Genomic DNA, 14,120 nt, shown 5'->3' with positions numbered 1-14,120 from the left:
GTCAAACATAATCGCACTCCCTTTATGTCATGATAACCGGGTTTTGTCAGTTTTTCTCATTGTCGTTAAAAACTGAATGGCGACTCCTATATTACTAGTCAATTGGGTGTATACTCACAGGAAATCCAATTACACTTGATTGAATAAAAAGAATCGTCACACCCACGAGGGACAAGGTCACGCATTAGCCTCGCGCTTTTTCGACCCCCTCACAGTGGCGACTCCACTGGGGATAGTGAAGGAAATACTCGTGCTTGTAGGTAATCAAAATAGCCGAAGGGTGAAACGATCCTACCCCGCGTTTATTTCCCCATCAAGTTGGGACGACCTGAAAATCAGCATATTAATGTGAACGGGCAGAACATCATAACGAATCTCAACTCCCTCGGGAGTTGGGGCTAAGGATACCTTTTTTCTCCAATAGGGGGGTGCATACGCCGCGCATGTTTCCCACTCGGTACTTGTGCAGGTAGTACACCTATCCCGAACCCAATCGCTCGCCCATTAGGTCCCTCTCGCCTGCATGCCCCCTTGGCTTGCACTTGCGGGTTGGCCTCTTGAGCGAAATTCGTCTGTTGAAGACACTACCTCGACCGGGGCATGTGTTGGATCTACGATAGAAGCGGTACCAAGCCAGGCGCAAATAAACTACCCATAGAAGCCTATCATAAACTACGTGGCATATTTAATTTTCAAATCCATGTTTGTAATGTAGTTATGTGCAGCGAAATATGTGATTGTGTGTGACAAACTATCCTAGAAAACCAACGACCTTAAAAATTGCCCAAACATTCATAGACTAATTGGCCAAAGAGTTATACAAAACACGTGTTCCGCAAACCCGAATGATCGCCACAAAATAAGCGACGCTCGGGATGGCCTGTAACGAATCCCACAAACGTTGTTACGCGTAAAGGACGTTATTAGGCAAGCACGCAAGTCGAAGTCGCATAAACAGAAGACAGAAAACGAGAACCAGCCAGGGACGCATTTTCAACGCCCCTGGCTGGGCGCCAGAATTTCTCACGCCCCAAGCTGGGCGCTGAAGTTGCTGCTTGGCCTTCTGGTCAGGCGCAGCAGCTTCGGTGCCCGCACGAAAGGAAAATATGTAGCAAAAAATGTTCATAAAAAAGAATTGCTACGAGGGCGTAAGAAAAGCACTCGATTTCAAAAAGCAAATCGCGAAAAATTAATAACTCTTTGTGTCGTTGTTAGGCCTCCTACGACGGCAATGCTCGGCACCAAAACCGAGCATGTTAACAACTATGAATGTCACACGGGCAGGTGTTTCGAAAATCCAAAGAACGACCAAAATCAAAAAAAAACCAAAAAAGTGTACCGACAGAAGAAAGAGCGAAAAAAAAAAACCCAATTTAGAGAGTCGAAGTCTAGACTAAGTAATGCTTGAAACTTTGGGAACCTAAACTTTAGCTTATCTTATGCCTAGGACTGGTCCTGCCACTTGGTGCCGATCAGGGAATCAACGGTTAGTGCGTCTCGAAGATACATCACCAACACCAGGTTTAGTAACTCCAAGCTCCGTCTGTCGTCCCTCATTTCAAGGATCTCCGCTTCCCCAACCTCGATTCGCACCTTCAAACATGTCCATCGAAGATTTGCGAGACCAGATGGTCCAAATGACCCAACTTATGGGCCAACTGAAAATGGAACACTACTACAGAAATGTCATTTAATAGCGCTTTTTTAATAGCGCTTTTGCTCCTTTCCCTGTTAAAGGTATTAAAAATAACATATTATAGCGCTTATTGAAAAAACACTGTCATATGTACAAGATATTATAGGGCTCTATAAACCCACACTGTCATATTATAAATTTATTATAGGACTTTTAATAAAAAGTCTATTAAAGCTTATACAAAATATTGTAAAAAAAAAACATAAATTAAGAAAAGAACCGCCTAAATTTCTTCCCACGCCTAAGCTTAACAAAAACTAAAAAGAACCGCCGCGACCAGCTTTCTCTTCCAGACCTAAAAGCCTCAAAACCTAAGAACTTTCGATTGAAGGCGAAACCAGACTTCAAAAATCCTTCAAACGACAGTGAAATCTTTCAAGCGATTGATGGCGAAACCAACCTTCAAAAATCCTTCACACGGCACCGATATCTTTCAAGCAATGGCGATTTCCTTCAGGTGGTAGCGTTTCGTTCAACCAGCATGCTTCTTCTCATGGAAAAATCGAATTTCAAGGTAATCCATCCATAAAATTTGTGGAGTTCTGTTTATTTATGTTTGGTTGTTCCTAATTTGCGTTTTAAGTGTATTATTATTGGTAATTAATTTACTAGAATTAGGATTTGTTTAATTATGGGTTTTAGGGTTTTGTTCCTCTGAATTGGGATACGTAGTGTATTTAATTTAAATTGGGTATGATTCTTTATGTTGATAATAACTTGTTGAATTATTTGATTTCATGATTGCACTGGAGTATTACGTTTTTTTTTGAATTATCTTTTCCTGATATTAACTCACAATTGCCTATATTAATGGAAGAAAAAATCACGTTTAGATTGAAGTTAATTTCGGTTTGCTGATGGAGTAGTAAGATTTTTTGTTTTTGTTTTCTGGAATTACGGGAAACTACAGTAGCTCAACTTGAGAGTCCCGTTAAGGACAGGTTTTTGTGTTCATAATCCCCTGTTGGTGTAAGACAGGTGTAGCCGTTAGTTTCGGTTCAATTTTACGAAAACATTATACCATGGTAAACTTGAAAGGGAAGTATATATGTTAGCCTAAAATATAATCTGAATGGTTAGCCTAAAATTTGATCGAAGTAAACTTTGCTGCTTTGAAATTGAAGTATAAATGGTTAGCCTAAAATTTAATCGATGTAAACTTTGCTGCTTTGAACTGATCTACTGCAATGCTACTAACTACTAATATGCTGCTTTCCGCTATGTGTAATGATCTGATGTGGTTGTGTTGTTATGCTAACTTGTGCTAATCTGTTATGATGTGATTGTGTTGTTCTGCTTGTTTATGCTAATTTGTTCTTCTGCCATTGGAAACTACAAAATTGAAATATTAAAAGTTTGTAACTTGTATCAATTTGTTTTAATCAATTCGATATAATTCTGATTTATATTACTGAATTACATTGAGCATTTAACAAAGCTTTTATAATACCTGAATTGCATCAGGTGTGTTGGGAGCTTGGCTTGCTTTTGCTGGGCTAAGTGTAGGTTGTAGCTTTGCATCTGTTTGCTGGTTTCAGGCTGAGTTCTATTCTGGTTGTATCTGGATAGGGTGCTATGTTCTGTTTCTAGTGTTTGCAGGGGGCTGTTTTCTTTTATTCTTACAGTATGGTTGAAGGTCTTATCTGTTGGGGTCTACTCCTTTCTGTATGTTGCAGCTGCTTTTCTGTGTTGGCTGGCAGTTCTAGTGTTTCTGCTGCTCTGTTATGTCCTGCTGTGCTGTTGTTTTAACTGTGTGGAGAGTACTTGCTAGCTGCAGATCTGCTTTGTGCAGGTGCTTGTTCGTGTTGAGCCACTTACTGCAGTTTGGGTGTTGTTGTGTTTGTTCAGGTGTGGGCTGTGTTCATCGTTTATTTCTTTGAAATGGTAAATGATGTCATGAAGCATTTATTTATTGCCAAATTCAATGATGTAAAGCCCATTATGTACTCCTAATTTCTTTAAGAGCCGTGAATAGGTAACACTGCATGATTTAATAATCTTCCTTAACCTTGATTATCTAGCTATGTAGGATTGGTAGTACATTGCATTTATATAAGAAGCAGATTGTGCATTAATTTCCCTTGCTTCAGCTTGTGCCATCGACTCGTATGCCTCTTTTTATGAGGTCTTGTTGAGGGTTTGAATACGTATCCCTTCATTGGTTCTGTTGTTCTCAATTCGTCATGTTGTATTATTAACCAGAGAAGTAAGGGTCCAACTCAAGGAGCTTGGGTCACAAGAAGTGCACTTGTATGGTGTCTCAGCAAACTCAGATCATGTAAAGCACCAGTAATAAGCCTGGAAGAGGCATGCATGTGAATTCGTAGTATCCTCGTCATTAAAATGCACGATTCCTCTTATTCTCTTGATTTTCTTTTAAGGGCAACTTTTTTGTGGTGGGTTGATGTTGCTCGACATTGTGCTTGTCATTTTTCAGTTATCTGTACTGGTTTCTATAATGATCTTCAACCACAGACTTATTCTTCTTTTTATTTTGTGTGTGTTCATAATCTTATCTAAGATTCATCTTCTTCTACATAGGTTTCTGAAAGTTCTGGCAGTGTCTAATTAGTTTTAATGAAGAGATCAATCTCCAAGCTAGTTTAGCTTTTAGCCTGACATTATCTCTAAACTAAATTGTCGGTTGTGTCTATGCTTATGTCCAGGCCTTTTTTTAATCTATGAAGCCTTCTGCAAATGAGAAATTGATGTGGAAAATGGTATCTTGGGAAGAGAAATAGATAATGTTTTGCGGACTAGAAGAACTATTAATATTTCGGCCTTACTGTCCATGGCGGCTTACTACATTTCATCCTGCAGCATGATACTCATTAACAAATTTGTCTAGTCAATTTGTGACTTCAATGCTGATACATTTAATGTTGTACCAGGTAATTTATTCATTTTTAGGTTCCTGTTGATGCATAGACAAACCATTTAACCATCTGTTTAAATCTTGGTAGATACAGATACTTGTATGTATTTATAGTGCAAGCAAACTATGCGATTGCTATGTCTCTGCAAATGCTCATGCTATTTTTTTGTTGCAGAAATTCATTTCAGTTGTTATAATGTCAGAACTTAGATATTTATGGGTTTGGAGATTAAGAACTTAGACATTATAACAACTGAAATGAAGTTCTGCAACAAAAAAGTAGCGTGAGAGTTTGCAGATCTTAGACAGTATCTAATTTCAGTTGTTATAATGTCTAAATTTATGCGTTTGGAGATTAAGAGCTTGTTTTTCTGCAGATCATTTCAGCTATTTCTGGAGGAGTACTGATCTAACCTTCCATGCCTTTGGCTATACTTGGAAATTTATGAACTGTTTTCTAACTACTACATATTCTGTGAGTGTTTGACATAATATGTGTTAAATAATTGTTACTAATCTGCTTGTCATTCATTTCATCATGCTTATAACATATTAAGTTCTCTCCAAACTCCTAAGGTCATTGTCAGCAGCTCTGCATATTTGTTTGTGTAGTATTTTTCTCTTCTATAAGTCAGTAATTTGGTGAAATGAGTCTGACAAGCTAGAAACTTGTACACTCTCCCTTTTCCTTCACATGCAGGATATCTATGATAATTTTTTAACCTCCCTCCCCTTGGCCCTCTTTTCTACTTCTCCTTTGGTTCATCTTCTTTTCCAACGCTGTTAGTTTTTTTTTATAGTGGTCGTTGAATTTATCTTCAGTATTTCATCATTATATTTTGTAAATTCAGAAGCCTTTTTTTTCTTTTTAAGTTTGAATTTTCCTAGCTTTAAATATTTTCTATGTTACAACTGCTTTGGTATGTTTGTCAATTCAACGACCTTCTCTTTAGATTTATAGCCTACTTCTTTCCCGCAGTCTTAAGAATAGAAGAAACTTTGTTAATTTTATTTTTCAATACATTGCTTACGCTAATGCTAATTATTTGATAGTTGATATTTTTCCCTTTTATATACAGATGCATATCTTATACCCTTTTGTTTCGCAGTGGTTTACAGATGGTCAGTTTCCAAGTTATGACAATGAGCAGATTGACGAAGTAAGAACTCAATGGGCGCGCTATGTTGTTTAACAACTTTATATTAGATAGGTTATGTTGAGGATTAACAAATATACAACCTGTTAATTAATTTATTTTGCGTAGTTTAGTGTTTAGGGTCTTATTTTAGAACATATCTATGTAAATGGTTTTTATTATGGTGACGATTGTAATTCTTTCTTTCAAGCTCAATTGGAAATTGATATTCAACTTTTTATTATGATCTTCAATATATGGTGTTATTAAGCAATATGTACGGTTTTGTGGTATAAACTAATTTTTTTTTGTAATAATAATTCAAATTCACTTTAATAGCGTTTCATATACATCTGCTATTAAAGAATAATTTAAAAGTTGGCGGCAAAATCTTTAACAACACACCTTTAATAGCGCTTATAATGTGCTATAAAAGAAACATTTGAATTATCCTAATAGTACTTTTAATAGCGCTTTTGGAAAGCGCTATTAAAAGTACATTTTACTTTTAATAGCGGAGCCATCAACAGCGCTCCAAGAAGCGCTGTAAAAAGCAATATTAAGCGCTATAAAAAGCATATTTTGTCGTAGTGGAAAATGAAGCTTTAGCGGCTGCAAAAGCCAAAAATGACCTCGAAAACGAGAAGAGGATTGAAAAAATGGTCCTACAGCAAACCATGGGGAGCAAATACTTCTCCCTCGATCCTGAACCTTTTCCTGGCAAATTACCAGAAAAGTTCAGTTCATCTGACTTACCAAAGTTCAAGGCCACGGATAACCCCCGTGATCATCTACTGAGCTTTGTGAATACCATGAACTTGAAAGGCGTGGACAAGTCCATGTACTTACCTGCCTTTCCTTTGTCCTTGGAACCTGTGCCGCTCAAATGGTACTATCACCAGGACCCTAAGCTCTTCCCCACTTGGGAAGACTTTGTCAATGTCTTCATCAAGCAATACTCGTCGAACATGGATTTCCAAGTCACCATGCGCGAGCTCGAAGTTCTCTTCCAAAAGAAAAATGAGGGTTTCACAACCTACTTTGCTAGATGGAGGGACCAGGCGGCCCAGCTAATCAATAGGCCTCCCGAAACAGAGTTGGTCCAAAAATTCATTGACAACCTGGACCCGGCTTACAGACAACACCTTAGGTACCTGGGACTTGACACTTTTAAAAGAGTTTATGATGTGGGAATAAAGATCGAGGACGACCTCGCCAAAACCATACAGAGCAAACCCATATATAAGACCAACACCTATAATCGGGGTAACACATCCCAAGCCCAAGAAGTCCATGCTGTAGAAGAGGCTCCCGCCCGAAGAAACCCTGTAAGATGGGTTCGAGACCGAAAGTTTGCCCCACTTGGGTCAACTTTGGTACAAGCCTTTGAAAGACTAACCAATCAAGGAAAGTTAAGACCTATAGGCCCCACCCGTGACCCTCCTGTCAAAAACAAATATTGGGTCGAAGGTACTTACTGCAAATTCCATCAAGGAAATGGGCATGACACTGAAAACTGCTGGACTCTAAAACATACGATCCAGGACATGATAGAGGATGAAGTAATACCTCTCCCTAACGTTGGCAAACCCAACAACAACAAGAGCCCACTCGGCTCTTGTCACATCTCTCTCGACCAACCAGAAAATTTCGACCCCACGGTGTATATTACACCTCAAGGTGCACCACTCGAAGTGGTCCCTATGGATCGAATCGAGAGGGAAGTGTGCGGTGTGTGGAACGATGATGCTGAAGATATTTACCTATCTCAAGTCTCGGGCCAGGACTTCTTCACTGAAACTTGGTCCGGGTATGCTCTCATTGACACCACCCCTCAGGAGCCCGAGGTCGACAACCTCACTCGATCCGGAAGAATATACCAACCGGACATTCACCCACCTCCTATGGACGACATCCCGGTTAGGCAAACTCCTGAGAACGGACGGCACGCCACCGTCGCAGAAGTCATTGAAAATCCTCTCCTGAAACAACTAAAAAGAACCAAGGCTGAGATTACCATCTGGGATCTTATGTGTACTTCAAAGGAACATCGCGAAAAACTTATTCGCTCACTCGACCTCATCTCAGTACCTACAGATATCACACCTGACTCATTGGTTAGCCATGTCACGAGAGACGCCGGGAAAGGCCATAGTTTTAACTGATAAAGACTTACCCAAAGAGGGGGGTGCTCACAATAAAGCCCTTTACCTAGTGGTTGGATGCAAAGGACAAAACATCCCCCTAGCGCTCGTAGATAATGGTTCGGCGGTTAATGTCTGCCCATTGTGAACCGCCCATTGCTTGGGGCTAGGAAACGATGATTTCCAAACCTCCACGCAAGGGGTACGAGCTTATGATAACTCCCGAAGGCCTGTATTGGGAAAAATCAACCTTACCATACAAACCGGGCCTGTGGCACGCACCATGGAGTTTCAAATTATCGACATCAAGCCCACTTTCAACCTCCTCTTGGGGCGACCTTGGCTCCATGACTTAGGAGGTGTGGCTTCTATCTTGCACCAAATGGTTAAACTTAACCATAACGGGGTAATACTAGAAATCCGCGCCCCTCCTCTCGGCGTCAGTTGTACTATGGTTGGAGCGGCCGAAACTGCAGACGACCTTTATGGGTTTCAAATGGAAGAAACAATCCAGTTCATCGAAGATTATGATCCAGCATTCCTAGACCCGCATGCATCCCGAGTCATCCCTAGAATGCTGTTAGCTCAAGGCTATTTTCCAGGAACCCCATTGGGCATAAGGAAGAAGGAATGCACATTCCATCCTTTTCCCGATAAATCTACTCCCTTTGGCTTAGGTTATGAACCAACGGAGGAAGATATTGCTGACCGCCTATCTAGGCTACGCCTTAACAAAACCAAACAAACCACCCTCCTTTCCCCATATCAAAGGACCCTTAACGGGATATTCATTCGGGAAGGAGAAGAACACCCAGGCTGTGATTTCCCTGAACCCTTCGTTCAGGATGGTTTGCTAAAACCCGGATTTGAAATTTTCCATGACTGCCACACCTTGGATGAGGCACCCCACCTCACCAAGACTAAAACAGCTGAAATATTGGACAACCAGGCTCTATGGACATTGTTTAACGAATCGAGGCCTATGGAGGACGAGACTGTGATGACTACCCTAGCTTTACAAGATGAAGGTTTCGATCCAACCCGGTTAATCTCTCCTGCATCAACACTAGAAGAGGTCGAGAACGGATGGGTGAAGACATATCAGTGGGTCAACACAAAAGGAATGGAATTCAAGATGAGTACCGGTGAAGAACCGAAGTTTTATGAGACTAAACCCCAGGCTTGAGCCACATAGAGCACCATTAGTAAAAAGCGCCTAGTAGTTCTTAGATTGATAGAAAAAAAAATAGAGACTTTAGATGGTCCTAAGGCCCTTTAGAATATGGGTCAGTTTTATTTCAGTGTGTTTTCCTTACTTTCCGAATCAATAAAGGCGTAATATTTCTCCTGAAAATTTTATTCTAACACTAAATAAACACCAAATGTACTTGCAAAATAAAAAAATAAAGAAGCGGCCCACTATAGGCCCAACAAACAAAGCCCACTCGGTTTTGAAATAGTGCCATGAGAATCAATTCCCGAAACCCACAAAATAAACCACACTATCCCATTCATATCCCCAAAACCTAAAAAGCCAACCAGTGTCAGAACCAATCCATGCAACCTAAAATCAAAGGAAATCAAAAATTTAAAACAATGCAAATGTTACCAAAAAAAATAGATTCATAAAACATAGATTCCATCATACCCTTCACTACCAACCTACCTCCAAAGCCTACACAAAAATCTTCATAAGTTCCGCACCCTAACTCCATTTTCAAAACTGTTTTGAGTCACCAATAGAAAAAATTAATCTGGACAAAAATGCATTTCACGCTAACAGTCAAAAAAGCTTCCAAAATAGCCTCAAAATTAACTTTAACTACAAAGCAAAATATCAAGGCAAAAAAAAAAAAAAAAAAAAAAACGAAATAGAAATAAACGCAAGAACATGTGAAGCAAAGCGTCAAAATTGACCGCCCAAGTCATTTTCAGCGCCCAGGGCTGGGCGCCGAAATTTCTGACGCCCCAGCCTGGGCGTTGAAACTCTCTGCCTGCCAAAAGTTTTCTTTTTTAAAGTGCTCGTCATTTTATCCGCACACAACGGAAAAATAACGAACACTTGGGGGGTACAGTACGTATCCAAATAGGTTTACCAAGAATATAGCTATACAAATTGGTAAACCTATGGCAAACAAAAAAAAAAAATCGGCAGACGAAAATAATGGCAAATACTTCACTCATTTGACCAATTAAGTAATATGTTTCCACTTCAGGACATATCTACCGAAATCCGGCATACTAGAACTTATTCTAAAGCTAGAACTACGCGCGACCTGATTCTGACAAGATACGTAGGCAATCCATACCAAGGATTCGGTCCAAATAAAAAATATATTCTTTGTGCAAAGAGTGTTAGACATACAAAAGAGGAGAAACAAAATTAAATGAAAATTAAAAATACGCCTTTATTAAAATATAATAAGAAGGAAAACAAAGTGGTAGGAATAAAAAACCAACACAACTGAAATAAATAAAGGGCACCTACACCCTAGCAAAGAACTACACTACTCTTGTTCTTCCGGATCATCAAATAAAGTCTTGTAAAGAACAATGTTCGCAGGATCCACCCCCATAGTCTTCTGCGCTGCCCCAATATCAATCTCCATAAGAACCGGCTCCTGGACACTAACTTCCAAAGATGCCAAGGCTTCATAAACATTCTCAGTTATAGCCCGCTCAGCCTCAAGGGCACAAACAATGGTGGGAGAAGGGTCATTATCATCAACTAGACTAGCCACTGTTTCTACAGGCGGCTGAGCCTTTCTAACCCATACATTGTTCTGGCGACGATCTCCGCGAGAGCTTGCGTTTCTTTTAACAACAGCAGGCCCCTTCATGTTAGGCATCTTTTTAGGCCTGAAACTGGAACGGGGAGGAACTTCCTTTCGCTTTCGATCAGGACGAGCTTTCACAGTCTTAAAACTATAGGTACGAGGTCTGGCAGAATCAGGACCCTCATACTTAACACGAATACGAGGTATCAAAAGCTCAGCCAGCTCCCCATTTCGAGCCTCGGTCCTCACATCTTTGTCATCGGAGCTCATCCACAACTTGTAGTTTTCAGAAAGACCCACAAAGCCATTTGTAGCTACGGCCCAACGCGGGAGACCATCATAATACTTGTCCCACGCTAGGACCCGTGTTTGTGCAAAGGCCGCTACCTTAGGTGGTACCGTATCAGAAAAGGGGATAGTCTGCCTTAAACCATATTGACGCATGACTCGATAAGGGAAAATATAAATGGGACGAGATAGCCCCAACAAAGAAACATAAACCGATACATCAGACCCCCCTGTCATAGTAGTCAAACCCCACCATGGTACCACCCACTTAATAGAACAAATGCCATAAGTACAAAAGGAGGTCCATTCGGCCTCGTCCTGGCCTTGGTGCAAGTATTTTCGGTTACCCAAAGCTATAGGGCGATAATGTTTAGGATCGGCAAGAGCTTCCAAAAGTCTAAGCCGTTCCGCAAGCCAAATCTGCATAAACAGGTACGATCGAATCAAAAGAATGAAAAGAAAGAAAAAAAAAGGTTCCTGGGGCGCAGTTTCAACGCCCAGGACCAGGCGCCGAATATTCCAGCGCCCAGCCCTGGGCGCTGAAACTCAGCCCCAGGCAGAAAGAAATATGTGCAAAAAGAAAATACATGTGCGCAAGGAAAAGATCGATTACCTGCAGCAATAGGGGGCTCCCCTTAAAATATTCAGATTTGGAGCCCTTCTTCAGTTCATCCGCACTCAGCAAAGTCTCAGCAACAACCAACGGCATAATAGAATAGCAACTTTCCATCTGGCTAATCAAGGGGATCAACCTTATGTCACCGAACTCACCATTATTATTCGACTGCAAGTAATGATTCAACAAGCAAAATACAAGGGCTCGAATGTTCAATTTTTGTTCGGTCATATTTTTACTAGGCCTAAAGTGATGTTTTACAAGTTTTGCCAAATTAACCTTATCATCTACAACAATCTCAGCAAACATGTTATCATCTAGCCCTAGGAAAGCCCTTATGGTTGTTTTACCCTCTTCAACAGTGCCAGGGGTAACAGGAGTAGCATTAGTAGGATAACCAAGGATCGCAGCAAATTCATCAGGCAAAGGACATATTTCATTGCCCCGAAAGGCAAAAACATGATGATCGGAGTCCCAAAAGTCTAGGGCAGCATGCAGAAAATTATAATCAATATTAATTTGTTGTAAGCCTAAAAGTGCCTCTAAGTGGTATTCTTTTAACAAAGTTTTTTCTGTGGGAGTAAGGGCCCATAGCCAACGCCTAACAGTCCGTTGGAGTGAGAAAGTAGGGATCGACATGGAAAAAACAGTAAATAATTAGAGCACAGCAAAAAGAGAGAAAGAATTTGAGAGTGATGGAAAATAAGGACGTATCTAGCCCCTATATATAGCTGAACGCACCCAATAACATCCTGATCCCATTCGGAAACGTGTTTAGAAATCCGAAAATCAAATATTACCAGGATAGAACTTTCAGCGCCGACCCCTGGGCGCCGAAATGTTTAACGCCTGAGCTTGGGCGCTGAAAATGCGGCCCAAGGCCCAGATTTCACAAAACACGGAACAGGAAAGGACTTAAGACCGTGTTGCTAAAACACGAGGCCCTATTGCAAGTAGGATTAAGCCCAAAGCACCTTTAGCTCCCAAATAAGCAAAAAAAAATATATAAAAACTTAGTTGAAACTTAGACTCGTCTCAGAAAATGCTTGTGTACACTTTCAAAAAAAAGCAATTGAATATCATGGTCATTCTTCGAAACACCAAAAATATGTGTCGTCAAGTCATTGGTTTTCCAAATAAAAAATGTTTGTTTGTCAAAGGGTTAATCCGGGCCAAGCTTAAACCGGATGTCGCCTGAAAACTAAAGTCGCACTCCACGGCTTCATTAAAATAGCACACTACTATAGGAGGTCACTCGCACATACGAGCATGACCCCAAACATGATTACAAGATGAAAAAAAAAAAACAACCGACGAGCCCCAGTGCTTGGGGGCTCGCGAAAAAATAGACTCCAACGAGGAGCGCGCGATCAAAATCACATTCCCAGACTGCGCCATACACCATATCATGTTTGGATATCTCAAAGAAATATATTGTTAAACAAAAATATACACAGTGTGGACCCACTTATAGGACACATCTAATCAGGAAATATTACGACCCACCAACAGGTTGTAATCACAAAAGCCCTTCTACATAGGCAAAATAAGAAATTCAAAATGGGCTCGCCCACCCTCAGCTGGCGGGGTCTGCGTCACTAGCCGCGCAGGTCCTCAGTTTTCGAAAAATAAAGTCTTCAAATTTAAAATAGGCTCGCCATCTTCAGCCGACGGGGTCTACGGCGCAAACCACGTAGGTCCTTATTTTCAAAAAAAAACAAAATAAAATTTCAAAACAGATTCGTCCATTTCTATCGGACGGGGCGTCCACCCTCAGCGGACAGGTTCGCCATCTTCAGCCGGCGGGGTCTACGTCACAAACCGCGTAGGTCCTTATTTTCAAAAATATCAAAACAGATTCGTCCACTTCTATCGGACGAGGAGTCCACCCTCAGCGGACAGGCTCGCCCACCTTCAGCGGGCGGGGTCTGCGTCACTAACCGCGCAGGTCCTTAGTCGCTGTAGCGATAACTTTTTTCGGTTTTCCCTTTTTCCAAAAATTAAAGGATTGGTTTTCCCTTTTCCAAAAATTAAAGGATTGGTTTTCCGTTTTTCCAAAAAAGAACGATGTGCTGGATTTTCCTTCGTTTTACATCCTATAAAAACAAGGGGGTTTTCTCGTTTAGCTAGCCCTGAAAATGAGAATCTTTAAAAATGTTTTACCTCGTGATTGGGCTTGGCCAGGCCCAATTACACTTTACAGCTTTAATTTCGAAAACATCTGTAGTTACTCCCAATGACAAAGTGAGGGAGTTTCTACGCACCTTTAGATCCTTCCAATGACAAAGTGAGGAAGTTTCTATACTATCAGTTGACAAATCCCAATGACACGTGAGGGATATGTCGACACTTCAAGTGATGACCCTTAAGTCAAATGTTATCACTCGGGGGCTCGTGAGACCCTCACAAAACAGGTCACATACACCATGGCTTGTGTGACGCACTCCGTCTAATACTTTGACCATCGTCTTACTACAAGACTCAGTCAAAGTGGGGGCTAACTGTAGACACCTACTTTTGTCCCCGTTCCCGCAAGGGAAAGGTTCGATGATGAAAGCATAAAAACTCCACTTGACAACGCATCTCCT

The 14,120-nt window shown here is 40.8% G+C and overlaps 1 long non-coding RNA gene across 2 annotated transcripts; it reads left to right on the top strand.

Annotated features, from left to right (window-relative positions):
• Window positions 1-1,855: 1,855 nt before the first annotated feature.
• On the top strand, window positions 1,856-5,948 carry LOC110780722 (uncharacterized). Of its 2 annotated transcripts, XR_008926359.1 has the most exons (4): window positions 1,856-2,210; window positions 3,161-4,587; window positions 4,949-5,046; window positions 5,681-5,948. It is a non-coding gene; the product is annotated as an uncharacterized lncRNA (long non-coding RNA). The 2 variants fall into 2 exon arrangements; XR_008926358.1 differs by lacking the exon at window positions 1,856-2,210 and having other exon boundaries at window positions 2,217-4,587.
• The last annotated feature ends 8,172 nt before the right edge of the window (window positions 5,949-14,120 follow it).

Source organism: Spinacia oleracea, chromosome 1 (genome assembly GCF_020520425.1).
Source record: "Spinacia oleracea cultivar Varoflay chromosome 1, BTI_SOV_V1, whole genome shotgun sequence".
Taxonomy (NCBI): domain Eukaryota; kingdom Viridiplantae; phylum Streptophyta; class Magnoliopsida; order Caryophyllales; family Amaranthaceae; genus Spinacia; species Spinacia oleracea.
Note: the sequence above shows the minus strand (reverse complement) of the source record. Positions and strands in the feature narration are given on the sequence as shown.